At 58.4% G+C, this 13,236-nt stretch overlaps 2 pseudogenes; both read right to left on the reverse strand.

Moving 5' to 3' along the window:
• Positions 1-935: 935 nt before the first annotated feature.
• LOC149744150 (paraneoplastic antigen Ma6E pseudogene) lies at positions 936-5,633 on the reverse strand (annotated as a pseudogene).
• A 2,535-nt stretch (positions 5,634-8,168) lies between these two features.
• On the reverse strand, positions 8,169-12,829 carry LOC149744151 (paraneoplastic antigen Ma6F pseudogene; annotated as a pseudogene).
• Positions 12,830-13,236: the final 407 nt, after the last annotated feature.

The raw sequence follows: 13,236 nt of genomic DNA on the forward strand, positions 1-13,236 counted from the left end.
TATTTCTTTGGTTTGTTTTAATTTTTGAATTTTATTTTATGTATTTTTTTATACAGCAGGTTCTTATGAGTTACCCATTTTATACATATTAGTGTACCTTTGTCAATCCCAATCTCCCAATTCATCACACCCCCCGCCCGCCCCCACCATTTTCTCACCTTGGTGCCCATATGTTTGTGCTCTACGTCTGTGTCTCTATTTCTGCCCTGCAAACCGGTTCATCTGTACCATTTATCTAGGTTCCACATATGTGCATTAATACACGATATTTGTTTCTCTCTTTCTGACTTGCTTCACTCTGTATGACGGTCTCTAGATCCATCCACGCATCTACAAATGACCCAGTTTCGTTCCTTTGTACAACTGAGTAATAAATAATAGTAATAAAGCTCTTCTTCATATGGACTGATTTCTTGTCTAGTTGTATCAACTAGCCACCTTCTCACATGGCACAAAAGAATGAGGCAGCCGTCTGGGGCCTCTTTTATAAGGGAGGTAATCATTCATGAGGGCTCCCCCCTCATGGGCTAATCACTTCCCAGGGCCCCACCTCCAAATCCCATCCCTTTGGGGGTTAGAATTTAACAGGTGAATGAGGGGGAGAGGTTTACAAATATTCAGTCCATAGCAGTGTCTGTCCAACTATTGTTGCTCCTATGTTCCCTTTTTCCTGCTGAGATACTCAAGGTTTTCATTTACATTTTAACTTCTCTACTGCCTTTTTAGGCAATTATCAGTTTTCGCTAAAACTTTACAGTTCACCTATGAACTGGAAGAAAAACCCTCACGATGTCTGGGTCTGCAAAGTGCCTACCTTACCCTCTCCCTGGAGAGGTGTCCCATGGGTGCTGAGCAGGAATCGCACTCTGGACCCACGCCCTCACCCGCAGCAGCCCTTTCCCTCCATTGCCCACAGCAGAGGCCAGACTCAGAGGAAACGTTCAGGGAAATTTATTAAAGAGAAACATTGACTGAAACCATTGAACAGAGGGCATAACAACACACAGAGGAACTTCTAACGGCCACCGGAGCCCACGGGTCCCGGCCCCCCCCCCAGGGTCCTCCAAAAGGTGCCTCCGCTACACCCCACCCGGCGGCCCTCCGTCTCCCCACAGTCTCCCTTCCTGAGGGCCCCGCGGGTGGCCTCTCGCCAGGAAGATGGGCGCCGGCCATGCCCGCTCCCCCCAGGGCAGACCCTCCATTTCTGGCCCACATGCCTGGGGCCCGGCCCTGCCCTATGGCGGCCACAGGACAGTCCCACAGCAGGGCGCGCGCCACCGAGCCGGGGACGTGGAGTCCCGAGGAACAACGGGGTGGCCCAGCAGAACACAAGCCCTGGGGGGCCTCCCGCAGACCTCCTGCAGCCACGGTCAAGGTCTTCCTTCCCAAGGTCCCAGGTGGGATCCCAGGTCCTGGGCTGGGCGCTGGCTGTGACCTCGTCCATCCCGTCCTTCCTGCCAGCTCCTGGGACTGGGCTCGGGGTCTCCATGCCGCGCAGGGTTTGGGGGAACTGCTCAGAGGGGAACACATGCACATTTCCACAACAACAGGCAGCGCTGGGCCTGAATCTATGCCCAGAAAGCACACGTTGAGCTCACGACACTGGCCCACAGAGACCAGAGCCTTGGCTGGCACGTGGCACACCTCAGGGCTCTGCGGGGGGGCGATGGCTAGGGTGTGTGTGTTGGGGGGAGGGGAGCGGGGGCTGGGGGGTTCCTTGACACCTGGGTCCCTCTGGGGCCTAGAGGGACACATTTGGGCTTGCCAGCACAGGGAGCAACCTGCCTCAGGGGATGATGAATAGGGGTCCTCTCTCAGGAGGGAGGCCCAGGCACCTTGAGTAGCCCCTAATATGGGGCCAGTAGGCTGCCAGGCCTGGCCTCCCCCTGCCTCCAAGCCTGGCGGCCCCACGGCCTGCTGAGCCTACTGGCCCGAGGTGGACCCCGGGGGGCTCATCTCTGCAGCCCCGTCCTCATTTCCCGGCTCTTTTGGGATGGGCTTGAGCCCCTCCTCGGGGCTCTCCTCGGCCTCCTGGCCTCCTGCCTGGGCGAGGCCCTCTGGCTCCCAGCCAGGACCTCCTGGGGCCACCGGGGAAGCACTGCCCATCCGGCCAGGCATGGGGACTCTGGGGGCATCTGAGGGTCTTGCCTGACCTAGGCCCGCAGGGGCGGCAGCACTTCCGTCTTCCTGAGTGGCCGCGGACGCCTTGCTGGTCTCCCCAGGGCCAGGGGCTGCCCTGGCGGCACCATGGTCTTCAGGGGCTGCCCTGGCGGCACCATGGTCTTCAGGGGCCGCCTCGCCAGCCCTGGCAGTGCCGGCAACTGCCGCACTGGCCTCCTCACGTGCCGGGTGGTCCTCGGCGCTCCCTTCCTTGGAACGGGCGGCCTGGGCGGTGGCATCTTCACCGGCCGGGGAGGCCTTGGTGCCATGTGCAGTGGTACCTGCGGTGATGGCCTCATGGGCCGCGGCGGCCTGGGCGGCTGCTGCCAGGACTCCAACGTCCACACGGGCCTCTTCCTGCCCTGGGAAGTGCTCCCTGCTAGCCGGGCCGGCCTCCCAGGCCTCGGTCTTCTGGATGAGCCGCAGCATCCCCGCAAAGCCGGGAGGCCTCCTCCTCAGCCGCATCGTCCTCAGCGTGTCCCGGAGCGTGTCGTGCAGCCGGGCCCGCATCAGCACCTGCCGGGCGCGCGCCTGGTCCGCCATGGCCGGGTGGATGGCCCCCTTCTCCAGGGCCGACTGCAGCAGGCCTTCCAGGCGCCTCACGTACGCAGAGAGAGTCTCCTGGGGCCGCTGGGCACAGGTCACGAACTTCAGCCGAGCACTCCCCCGGGGGTCCTTGTTCCCAAACACCTGCACCAGCGCGGCCAGGCAGTCCTGGGCAGCCAGCTCGGGATCTTCCGCCAGGAGGCCGCGCAGGAGGTCCAGCGCGGGGCCGCGCAAGCTCTCCACCAGCCTCCTCCTCCTCTCCCTCTCAGACACGTGGCGCCACAGGTGCAGCATGTCGTTGGCCTGCTCCAGCCAGCTCTCAGAGGACTCTTCCCCGTGGCCCGGCTCTTCCATCCCAGAGAAGGTTCCCAGCTCCTGGTAGCCCATGCCGTGTAGCACGGGCTGCAGGGCCTGCCTCCACTGCTGGGTCCCGGGCCCTGCCTCACCCATGGCGCCTGCCACTGTCACAACTGCTTCCTCAGGCGCAGTCATTGCCTGGCCTGTGGGTCCTGCCATACTCAGAAGTCCTGCCACGCCTGCAACATTTCTGTAACCTGCAGCTCCTTCCTCATCTGACTCAGCTCCTGCTTCACCTTCAGCTCCTGCTTCACCCTCAGCTCCTGCTTCACCCTCAGCTCCTTCCGCACCTGCAGCTCCTTCCTCATCTGACTCAGCTCCTGCTTCACCTTCATCTCCTGCTTCACCTGCAGCTCCTTCCTCACCTGCAGCTCCTGCCTCACCTGCAACTCCTGCCTCACCTGAGGTTCCGTCGTCACCTGCAGCTCCATCCTCATCTGACACTCCTGCTTCACCTTCAGCTCCTGCTCGACCCTCAGATCTTTCCCCACCTGTAGCTCCTGCCTCACCTGAGGCTCCCTCCTCACCTGCAGCTCCTTCCTCACCTGAATCTCCTGCCTCACCTGCAGCTCCCTCGTCACCTGCAGCTCCTTCCTCACCTGCATCTCCTGCCTCACCTGCAGCTCCCTCCTCACCTGCACCTCCCTCCTCACCTGCACCTCCCTCACCTTCAGCTCCCTCCTCACCTGCAGCTCCCGCCTCACCTTCAGCTCCCTCCTCACCTGCAGCTCCCTCCTCACCTGCACCTCCCTCCTCACCTGCACCTCCCTCCTCACCTTCAGCTCCCTCCTCACCTTCAGCTCCCTCCTCACCTAAGGCTTCCTCCTCACCTCTGTCTCCCTCCACACCTGCGACTCCCGCCTCCCCTGCAGCTTCCTCCTCCCCTGCAGTTCCTGAGTGACCTGCAGTTCCTGCCTCACCTGCCCTGCCAACCACTGCTTGTCTCTGGGGCTGCGCAGGGACATTGGGTCTATCCTGTGAATCAGCATCAGGGGCCTGGGGCAGGCAGACCACAGTCCAGGGCCCTCCCTTGCCTGGTATTTGGCGGGGGAGCAAGCTTCGATTTAAACACTCAGCAAACTCGACCAGGGCAACACTCGACCTCAGCTCCTTTCTGTAGACCTTGCCCAGCACTCGGTACCTGCCCAGGGAACGCAGGGCAGCCTGCACAGCCTCCTGGAATTCCTGGTCTTTGCAGTCATCTGGGATTCCCAGGATGAGCAGAGATCGCTGAGCGTTCACGCCCATCGACCTGCACCAGTCCCGCAATACCGCCAGAGCCGTCGCCATCTTCGAGGACCTGAGGGTGGGGGGAAGCGATCAAACAGGTGTGCACAGGCTGTTGAAGTGTGGGAATCGGCCTGTGGGTGCAAAGAGGAGAGGATCATGTTTGTGCCACACAGGCCACCCTAGTGCCCCTCACAGCAGCAGCCTGGAGCACCTCCCTGCCCTGTTTGGTTTGTTTGACTTTAGGAAACTTTTAAAATAAATTCCATTTATTTACAGGATAGAAGGCTAGGGACTTCCCTGGTGGCGCAGTGGGTAAGAATCCACCTGTCAGTGCAGGGGACACAGGTTCGATCCCTGGTCCGGGAAGATCCCACAAGCCGCGGAGCCACTAACCCCGCGCGCCGCAACCACTGACCCAGCGCTCTAGAGCCCACGAGCCACAACTACTGAGTCCACGTGACACAACTACTGAAGCCCACATGCCTGGAGCCCGTGCTCTGCAACAAGAGAAGCCACCGTAATGAGAGGCCTGCGCACCGCAACGAAGAGTAGCCGCCGCTCGCTGCACCTAGAGAAAGCCCGCGCGCAGCAACAAAGACCCAACGCAGCCAAAAGTAAAAATAAAATTTAAAAATAATAACAAAAGAGCACTTGTTGCGTACGACTCAAGAAACAATAATAAAATAAAATAAAATAAAATAACGTTTTAAAAAAAGACAGATAGAAGGCTCGTCACCTTTTCTACATTTCTGGCCTCAGCTTTAGGAAGCTGCCTTTTTCCCAAGGAATGTTTCAAGTCTTCCAATTTGTTAGCATAAACATTTCCATAATATCCCATAATATTCCCCTATATCCTCTTTGTTAATGTACATCTGATCCGTAACGTTGGCCCTCTTTCATTCCTCATATTGGTGATCAGCGTTCTTTCTATTTTTCCGTGATTCATCGTTCTAGGACTTTCTCGGTTTCCTTGCTCTTTTGAAAGAAGCGCATGGCTTTGTTCATCGTGTCCATAATTTGCTTTCTATCACTGATTTCCTCTCTTAGCTCTCTTATTACTTCATTTTATGTTTCCTTTGCTCTTCTTCTAGCATCTCTAAATGGACTGTTAGCTCACTGAATTTATGTCCTGACTCTTTTCTAACAGAAGCATTTAGGGGAATACAGTTTCCTCCTGTCGCTTTTTGCTGCCTCCCACTAATTTTGGTAAGTTGTGCTTTTTTAGTATTCACGTTGAAATATTTTCTAAGTCCCTCTGTGATTTTTTCTTTGATCCATGGGTTTCCCAATATTTGAAGATATATTATCATTAGTACCATCAAATAGAATTCCCCCGTGATGAGAAAACCTATCATGTAAACTTGCAATACTGCTGAATTTATGGAGACTTTTTTACAACTCTGGTATGGCGTGTCCGGGTGAATGTGCAAAGCACCCTCGTAAAGAATCTGCGTACTCTGTGCGGAGGCCAGGGCCTTGCCCTGCCCACCCACCTCTGCAATTCCTGTGCCACCCGGACAGAGGCGACCTGAAGCTCTCGATGCCTAATGCAGTGGGCCAGAGCCCCTCCCTGGACCCCCACAAATCCATCTGCCATGGCCAACAGCCTCCACCAGATCACAGCAGCCCCAGCGCCTCCCCCTCTCAGCATCACTTACGCGCCCCGTGGCCAGGCGGCTCCTCCCCGGCCCCTCGCACTACATCCCCTCCATACACCCTCCCCCACCCACCAGCTGGTGGCGCTCCGCTCTGGGCCCTGGAAGCCGGGCGCCCCGCCATGCATACAGGTCAGACTGCCTCTCTCACCTCCCCACACGGGGGAGTCCTCCCCCGAGCACACTCAGCGCCGGAGGCTCTCGCTTCTCGTACCCCAGACGCACAGCCCACCCGTCTTGCCCCCGCCCACCCGGGAGCTGGAGCCCCCTAACTGCCACGAGCGCCCGCCCCCCCCACCCCACGCCCCGCCCCGGCGGGAGCTCCCCTAACGCCTACCGCACCCGCGCCCGGGAGTCCTCCCCATCGACCCCCGCCTCAGCCAGGAGTAGCTCCCCCTTCCTCCCGCCACACGCAGCAGCCGTTAGCCCTCCCCTCCGGTCTCGGCCCCGGGGGTGGGGCCCGCCCGGGCCGTCCTCCCCACCCCCGCAGCCAGTCGTCCTCTCCTCTGGCCCCCAAAGCCGGCCCCACCCGACCGGCAGGAAGCCCTCCGCTCCGGCCCCCACCCCACGCTTAGCCATTAGCCCCACCCTCTGCACCCCGACTCCAGAACGCCCCCCACCAGCCACCCCGGAAGCCAGCGGTCCTCCCCTCTGACCCGCTCACTGGGGGACCCTTCCCTCAGCCCCCTTCAGCCCGCTACCCTCTGCCGCCGCTCCCCCACTCCCAACCGAGCAGCCCGTAGCCCTCCCCCGACCTCCACTCCTTCCCAGGGCCCCCGGTACCTGCGGAGTCCAGACCCCGGCAAAGCCCCCGCCTGTCTCCTGACTTGCTCTGACTCTGTGGATGGCTCCGGAGTCCCGCTCACGAGGGGCTGAAGAGCTCGTCTCAGCCGAGCAGCCGGGAACTGTGCAGCCGACTGTCCCAGGCACTCTGTGCGAACGCCACGTGGGTTTCCGGGTGTTCCCGGAAGCCCCAGGAAGATGAGGGAGAAAGTTCTAGACGTCGCTTTACAGGGAAAGTGGTTGGATCAGAAGAGCACGTGAGGAGGCGCTTTGCTACGGAAGCAGCAGTAGCCATGCGCACTGAGGGCCTGAGGTCCCAAGGCTTGGCGCCTCCGGAAGCAAAAGACACGCCCATTGGCCTTCCACCAATAGGAAGGCCTCCCTGCAAGGCTGCGGAGTTGGGGGAGCAAACTTGGCGATGCAGAGCCCATTGTGGCAAGTACGTCCATTTGTCTTCACAGGTGGTTTTCTACTGTGATTGATAATGTCATAAACCTATTCTTATTTCTTTGGTTTGTTTTAATTTTTGAATTTTATTTTATGTATTTTTTTATACAGCAGGTTCTTATGAGTTACCCATTTTATACATATTAGTGTACCTTTGTCAATCCCAATCTCCCAATTCATCACACCCCCCGCCCGCCCCCACCATTTTCTCACCTTGGTGCCCATATGTTTGTGCTCTACGTCTGTGTCTCTATTTCTGCCCTGCAAACCGGTTCATCTGTACCATTTATCTAGGTTCCACATATGTGCATTAATACACGATATTTGTTTCTCTCTTTCTGACTTGCTTCACTCTGTATGACGGTCTCTAGATCCATCCACGCATCTACAAATGACCCAGTTTCGTTCCTTTGTACAACTGAGTAATAAATAATAGTAATAAAGCTCTTCTTCATATGGACTGATTTCTTGTCTAGTTGTATCAACTAGCCATCTTCTCACATGGCACAAAAGAATGAGGCAGCCGTCTGGGGCCTCTTTTATAAGGGAGGTAATCATTCATGAGGGCTCCCCCCTCATGGGCTAATCACTTCCCAGGGCCCCACCTCCAAATCCCATCCCTTTGGGGGTTGGAATTTAACAGGTGAATGAGGGGGAGAGGTTTACAAATATTCAGTCCATAGCAGTGTCTGTCCAACTATTGTTGCTCCTATGTTCCCTTTTTCCTGCTGAGATACTCAAGGTTTTCATTTACATTTTAACTTCTCTACTGCCTTTGTAGGCAATTATCAGTTTTCGCTAAAACTTTACAGTTCACCTATGAACTGGAAGAAAAACCCTCACGATGTCTGGGTCTGCAAAGTGCCTACCTTACCCTCTCCCTGGAGAGGTGTCCCATGGGTGCTGAGCAGGAATCGCACTCTGGACCCACGCCCTCACCCGCAGCAGCCCTTTCCCTCCATTGCCCACAGCAGAGGCCAGACTCAGATGAAACGTTCAGGGAAATTTATTAAAGAGAAACATTGACTGAAACCATTGAACAGAGGGCATAACAACACACAGAGGAACTTCTAACGGCCACCGGAGCCCACGGGTCCCGGCCCCCCCCCCAGGGTCCTCCAAAAGGTGCCTCCGCTACACCCCACCCGGCGGCCCTCCGTCTCCCCACAGTCTCCCTTCCTGAGGGCCCCGCGGGTGGCCTCTCGCCAGGAAGATGGGCGCCGGCCATGCCCGCTCCCCCCAGGGCAGACCCTCCATTTCTGGCCCACATGCCTGGGGCCCGGCCCTGCCCTATGGCGGCCACAGGACAGTCCCACAGCAGGGCGCGCGCCACCGAGCCGGGGACGTGGAGTCCCGAGGAACAACGGGGTGGCCCAGCAGAACACAAGCCCTGGGGGGCCTCCCGCAGACATCCTGCAGCCACGGTCAAGGTCTTCCTTCCCAAGGTCCCAGGTGGGATCCCAGGTCCTGGGCTGGGCGCTGGCTGTGACCTCGTCCATCCCGTCCTTCCCGCCAGCTCCTGGGACTGGGCTCGGGGTCTCCACGCCGCGCAGGGTTTTGGGGAACTGCTCAGAGGGGAACACATGCACATTTCCACAACAACAGGCAGCGCTGGGCCTGAATCTATGCCCAGAAAGCACACGTTGAGCTCAGGACACTGGCCCACAGAGACCAGAGCCTTGGCTGGCACGTGGCACACCTCAGGGCTCTGCGGGGGGGCGATGGCTAGGGTGTATGTGTTGGGGGGAGGGGAGCGGGGGCTGGGGGGTTCCTTGACACCTGGGTCCCTCTGGGGCCTAGAGGGACACACTTGGGCTTGCCAGTACAGGGAGCAACCTGCCTCAGGGGATGATGAATAGGGGTCCCCTCTCAGGAGGGAGGCCCAGGCACCTTGAGTAGCCCCTAATATGGGGCCAGTAGGCTGCCAGGCCTGGCCTCCCCCTGCCTCCAAGCCTGGCGGCCCCACGGCCTGCTGAGCCTACTGGCCCGAGGTGGACCCCGGGGGGCTCATCTCTGCAGCCCCGTCCTCATTTCCCGGCTCTTTTGGGATGGGCTTGAGCCCCTCCTCGGGGCTCTCCTCGGCCTCCTGGCCTCCTGCCTGGGCGAGGCCCTCTGGCTCCCAGCCAGGACCTCCTGGGGCCACCGGGGAAGCACTGCCCATCCGGCCAGGCATGGGGACTCTGGGGGCATCTGAGGGTCTTGCCTGACCTAGGCCCGCAGGGGCGGCAGCACTTCCGTCTTCCTGAGTGGCCGCGGACGCCTTGCTGGTCTCCCCAGGGCCAGGGGCTGCCCTGGCGGCACCATGGTCTTCAGGGGCTGCCCTGGTGGCACCATGGTCTTCAGGGGCCGCCTCGCCAGCCTTGGCAGTGCCGGCAACTGCCGCACTGGCCTCCTCACGTGCCGGGTGGTCCTCGGCGCTCCCTTCCTTGGAACGGGCGGCCTGGGCGGTGGCATCTTCACCGGCCGGGGAGGCCTTGGTGCCATGTGCAGTGGTACCTGCGGTGATGGCCTCATGGGCCGCGGCGGCCTGGGCGGCTGCTGCCAGGACTCCAACGTCCACACGGGCCTCTTCCTGCCCTGGGAAGTGCTCCCTGCTAGCCGGGCCGGCCTCCCAGGCCTCGGTCTTCTGGATGAGCCGCAGCATCCCCGCAAAGCCGGGAGGCCACCTCCTCAGCCGCATCGTCCTCAGCGTGTCCCGGAGCGTGTCGTTCAGCCGGGCCCGCATCAGCACCTGCCGGGCACGCGCCTGGTCCGCCATGGCCGGGTGGATGGCCCCCTTCTCCAGGGCCGACTGCAGCAGGCCTTCCAGGCGCCTCACGTACGCAGAGAGAGTCTCCTGGGGCCGCTGGGCACAGGTCACGAACTTCAGCCGAGCACTCCCCCGGGGGTCCTTGTTCCCAAACACCTGCACCAGCGCGGCCAGGCAGTCCTGGGCAGCCAGCTCGGGATCTTCCGCCAGGAGGCCGCGCAGGAGGTCCAGCGCGGGGCCGCGCAAGCTCTCCACCAGCCTCCTCCTCCTCTCCCTCTCAGACACGTGGCGCCACAGGTGCAGCATGTCGTTGGCCTGCTCCAGCCAGCTCTCAGAGGACTCTTCCCCGTGGCCCGGCTCTTCCATCCCAGAGAAGGTTCCCAGCTCCTGGTAGCCCATGCCGTGTAGCACGGGCTGCAGGGCCTGCCTCCACTGCTGGGTCCCGGGCCCTGCCTCACCCATGGCGCCTGCCACTGTCACAACTGCTTCCTCAGGCGCAGTCATTGCCTGGCCTGTGGGTCCTGCCATACTCAGAAGTCCTGCCACGCCTGCAACATTTCTGTAACCTGCAGCTCCTTCCTCATCTGACTCAGCTCCTGCTTCACCTTCAGCTCCTGCTTCACCCTCAGCTCCTGCTTCACCCTCAGCTCCTTCCGCACCTGCAGCTCCTTCCTCATCTGACTCAGCTCCTGCTTCACCTTCATCTCCTGCTTCACCTGCAGCTCCTTCCTCACCTGCAGCTCCTGCCTCACCTGCAACTCCTGCCTCACCTGAGGTTCCGTCGTCATCTGCAGCTCCTTCCTCATCTGACACTCCTGCTTCACCTTCAGCTCCTGCTCGACCCTCAGATCTTTCCCCACCTGTAGCTCCTGCCTCACCTGAGGCTCCCTCCTCACCTGCAGCTCCTTCCTCACCTGAATCTCCTGCCTCACCTGCAGCTCCCTCGTCACCTGCAGCTCCTTCCTCACCTGCATCTCCTGCCTCACCTGCAGCTCCCTCCTCACCTGCACCTCCCTCCTCACCTGCACCTCCCTCACCTTCAGCTCCCTCCTCACCTGCAGCTCCTGCCGCACCTTCAGCTCCCTCCTCACCTGCAGCTCCCTCCTCACCTGCACCTCCCTCCTCACCTGCACCTCCCTCCTCACCTAAGGCTTCCTCCTCACCTCTGTCTCCCTCCACACCTGCGACTCCCGCCTCCCCTGCAGCTTCCTCCTCCCCTGCAGTTCCTGAGTGACCTGCAGTTCCTGCCTCACCTGCCCTGCCAACCACTGCTTGTCTCTGGGGCTGCGCAGGGACATTGGGTCTATCCTGTGAATCAGCATCAGGGGCCTGGGGCAGGCAGACCACAGTCCAGGGCCCTCCCTTGCCTGGTATTTGGCGGGGGAGCAAGCTTCGATTTAAACACTCAGCAAACTCGACCAGGGCAACACTCGACCCCAGCTCCTTTCTGTAGACCTTGCCCAGCACTCGGTACCTGCCCAGGGAACGCAGGGCAGCCTGCACAGCCTCCTGGAATTCCTGGTCTTTGCAGTCATCTGGGATTCCCAGGATGAGCAGAGATCGCTGAGCGTTCACGCCCATCGACCTGCACCAGTCCCGCAATACCGCCAGAGCCGTCGCCATCTTCGAGGACCTGAGGGTGGGGGGAAGCGATCAAACAGGTGTGCACAGGCTGTTGAAGTGTGGGAATCGGCCTGTGGGTGCAAAGAGGAGAGGATCATGTTTGTGCCACACAGGCCACCCTAGTGCCCCTCACAGCAGCAGCCTGGAGCACCTCCCTGCCCTGTTTGGTTTGTTTGACTTTAGGAAACTTTTAAAATAAATTCCATTTATTTACAGGATAGAAGGCTAGGGACTTCCCTGGTGGCGCAGTGGGTAAGAATCCACCTGTCAGTGCAGGGGACACAGGTTCGATCCCTGGTCCGGGAAGATCCCACAAGCCGCGGAGCCACTAACCCCGCGCGCCGCAACCACTGACCCAGCGCTCTAGAGCCCACGAGCCACAACTACTGAGTCCACGTGACACAACTACTGAAGCCCACATGCCTGGAGCCCGTGCTCTGCAACAAGAGAAGCCACCGTAATGAGAGGCCTGCGCACCGCAACGAAGAGTAGCCGCCGCTCGCTGCACCTAGAGAAAGCCCGCGCGCAGCAACAAAGACCCAACGCAGCCAAAAGTAAAAATAAAATTTAAAAATAATAACAAAAGAGCACTTGTTGCGTACGACTCAAGAAACAATAATAAAATAAAATAAAATAAAATAACGTTTTAAAAAAAGACAGATAGAAGGCTCGTCACCTTTTCTACATTTCTGGCCTCAGCTTTAGGAAGCTGCCTTTTTCCCAAGGAATGTTTCAAGTCTTCCAATTTGTTAGCATAAACATTTCCATAATATCCCATAATATTCCCCTATATCCTCTTTGTTAATGTACATCTGATCCGTAACGTTGGCCCTCTTTCATTCCTCATATTGGTGATCAGCGTTCTTTCTATTTTTCCGTGATTCATCGTTCTAGGACTTTCTCGGTTTCCTTGCTCTTTTGAAAGAAGCGCATGGCTTTGTTCATCGTGTCCATAATTTGCTTTCTATCACTGATTTCCTCTCTTAGCTCTCTTATTACTTCATTTTATGTTTCCTTTGCTCTTCTTCTAGCATCTCTAAATGGACTGTTAGCTCACTGAATTTATGTCCTGACTCTTTTCTAACAGAAGCATTTAGGGGAATACAGTTTCCTCCTGTCGCTTTTTGCTGCCTCCCACTAATTTTGGTAAGTTGTGCTTTTTTAGTATTCACGTTGAAATATTTTCTAAGTCCCTCTGTGATTTTTTCTTTGATCCATGGGTTTCCCAATATTTGAAGATATATTATCATTAGTACCATCAAATAGAATTCCCCCGTGATGAGAAAACCTATCATGTAAACTTGCAATACTGCTGAATTTATGGAGACTTTTTTACAACTCTGGTATGGCGTGTCCGGGTGAATGTGCAAAGCACCCTCGTAAAGAATCTGCGTACTCTGTGCGGAGGCCAGGGCCTTGCCCTGCCCACCCACCTCTGCAATTCCTGTGCCACCCGGACAGAGGCGACCTGAAGCTCTCGATGCCTAATGCAGTGGGCCAGAGCCCCTCCCTGGACCCCCACAAATCCATCTGCCATGGCCAACAGCCTCCACCAGATCACAGCAGCCCCAGCGCCTCCCCCTCTCAGCATCACTTACGCGCCCCGTGGCCAGGCGGCTCCTCCCCGGCCCCTCGCACTACATCCCCTCCATACACCCTCCCCCACCCACCAGCTGGTGGCGCTCC

Source organism: Delphinapterus leucas, chromosome X, assembly GCF_059928025.1.
Source record: "Delphinapterus leucas isolate spDelLeu-1000000601 "Yukka" chromosome X, BTC_Dleu_Yukka2, whole genome shotgun sequence".
In the NCBI taxonomy this organism is placed as follows: domain Eukaryota; kingdom Metazoa; phylum Chordata; class Mammalia; order Artiodactyla; family Monodontidae; genus Delphinapterus; species Delphinapterus leucas.